Raw genomic sequence first — 2,500 nt, 5'->3', positions numbered from 1 at the left:
TTCCATCTTAAAGTAAGCGAAGGTGTGTGCACACACACACAACACTCCACACGGTGCTCGGTGATGACGCGTGGTCGAGCCCTCTGAGCGGGTTGAAGGATCAACCATTTCCGAACCTCACCAGGGGGGATGGTGGATAAAGATTTTTTCCTTAAAAATTCAACATTATCCCCTCCCGCAGAAGGGCGCGCATTTGGAGACAGACACAGTACGAAGTGAGCGAGGCGAGGAGTACGAGAAAGAGGAGGAGCAGGAGGAATGGCCACCTAAAAATATCGCTCCATCGATGAACGATTTGGAAGTTGCTCGTATTCTCCTTCTTCTTCTACTTCTCATTTCATAAAGTGTATCGTGATTACGCAAATGGCAGGCAGAGGTACCTGAGATTGGTTGCTATTGTCCGGACAATACAGGGTCGAGCACCGTTTTATGCTTTTTTGCGTAACGAGCCACGGTTCTGGTAGTGTTCTGTCACTGGGAAACCACATAAGGAACACATTTTATATGGACCTATTGTGAGCTAACAGCCAGCATAAAGTAATACTGCTCATTGCATTAATACAAGGCAAGGCATAAGCTATTTTGGCATTAAAACACGACAATGATCCAATCTGCCTCCGTTTGCGATAAAGTGTTAGTGTTAAGAAGCGTTAGCGTCATAACACTTGGGAGCTGCAACTTACAATCTAGCTAGTTGATAGCTTATTAAACAACTCTCACGAGCTGGGTGGACAAGGACGAGGACATTTGTGAATGGGTCCTGTCCAGGGGCTTTAATTGCGTTGTGTAATCGCTTGGCCTTCGGTACCATCTCACCTCCAGCAGAGTGCCATCGAGGAAGCGCATTCTCATTAGATTACTGTTATTACTCGTGCCACCGTGGGCGCATACTCGAAACGCAATTTACGTTTCTATTACAGAAGCCAATAACATCAGACCGTGGCCCAACGACCTGACGGCAATCAATTAAAAAGATTGCTCCACTCACTCACTCTCTCACTGACTCGCTCACTGGTTTCATTATGGCGATAGCATTACTGAATATTTATTACATTGCGTCCATATGTAGTGTGACATCCAACACTGGTTGGTAGGACAAGGGATGGATGGTCAAGAGACAGTCCCCCGCTCTCTTTCTCTCTCTCTCTCTCTCTCGGGAGTGACCGCAGCGCTCTACGGCAACGGGCAAATGTGACAAATGGATGTGCGCTATCAAAACACGAGCGAAAGGGTTCAGTTTGAAAGCTGCATCCCGAGCCTGTCAATCGAATTAGAATAGACACCGGACAGGCAGATAGGCAGGCAGCATGCCAGTAACGTCCGCACACAGGACAACCGACAACCGAGCCAATGTGACAATTCGTCGAAACTATGTATTCGCTTACCAGTAGCATTGCTGAGCAGAGAACAACAACAAACAACACCGACGATCGATCCATTTTCCACCCGATCGATCCGGTGTGTGTCTTGTGGCCCGGTGGATGAACTACTGCTGCTGCATCCTTTCGTAGCACGGTCACGGAACATAGCAAGTTAGCACCGGTCCGTTCCCTTAGTTCGAGCCACATTGGACATTGCGCTAATTGGACAATATACTCGCAATAATAATCATCATCGTCCTGGTAAAGCCCACAAAAGCCCGCACGGCCTACTACGGTTCCGTCAGGACAATAATAGCCAGTCGGTCTACTTGGATCCCATGGTTGTTGGGGGCCGGGTTTTGCAACGACGGCCAACGACAGACCCACGAGGGTGAAACAAAGACGCCATACTGGCGACAGTGGGTTGGGGAGCTGCTACTCTAGGACACTGCCTGCAAACGGCAGAATATCCAACGTCGCATACATACCAAGCATTAGTGGCCAGTAATTATTAGCCTAGGAACGGTGCGCCATGACAGAAATGGAAGCTATAGAGCGAAGTGCAGAGGTACGAGCGTCGCCGAAGCAAGAGGAAGTATCGATCATCAACAGTCGTCGCGGTCGGTTGCGAGGTGCGCATGTCCGGAACAGGCGCACGGACGGACAAGATATGATGACATTCGCCGTTTCATCTGAACCCCCTCCCCTTACCCCCATCCAACCACACTCCGATCCGATAGCAGGACCAGCGTTTGGTCGCAACTGGCCGTTCGCCAGTGGCATGGTTACGGCTGGTGATGGAGATTTTCCCGGACACACACACACACACATACACCGGAAGAAGTGCTGGGCCTGTGCGCGGGTTGAAATGTGTCGATGAAGCGACGGAGAAAATGCCGTATTAATTATGTTCCAGGTGCCAGGCAGTAGCGGGCCTTTACGAGGAAACTTCCATCCGAGTTTTACCCCTTTTGCTGGCTACCGCCTGTCCCGCTTTCCACGTACTGCGGCGGTACTTTGTTCGGTGAGTAAGCTTCGCTGTACGCTACGGACTTCTATCGATTTATTCGTGGATAATGGAAAGCCGTAGAAAATGGAAATTTGTAAGCTAAGGCTGATCTGGTGTATCAAAGTGATAG

This window comes from Anopheles darlingi, chromosome 2, assembly GCF_943734745.1.
Source record: "Anopheles darlingi chromosome 2, idAnoDarlMG_H_01, whole genome shotgun sequence".
Classification (NCBI taxonomy): Eukaryota; Metazoa; Arthropoda; class Insecta; order Diptera; family Culicidae; genus Anopheles; species Anopheles darlingi.
This window is presented reverse-complemented; position numbering follows the sequence as displayed.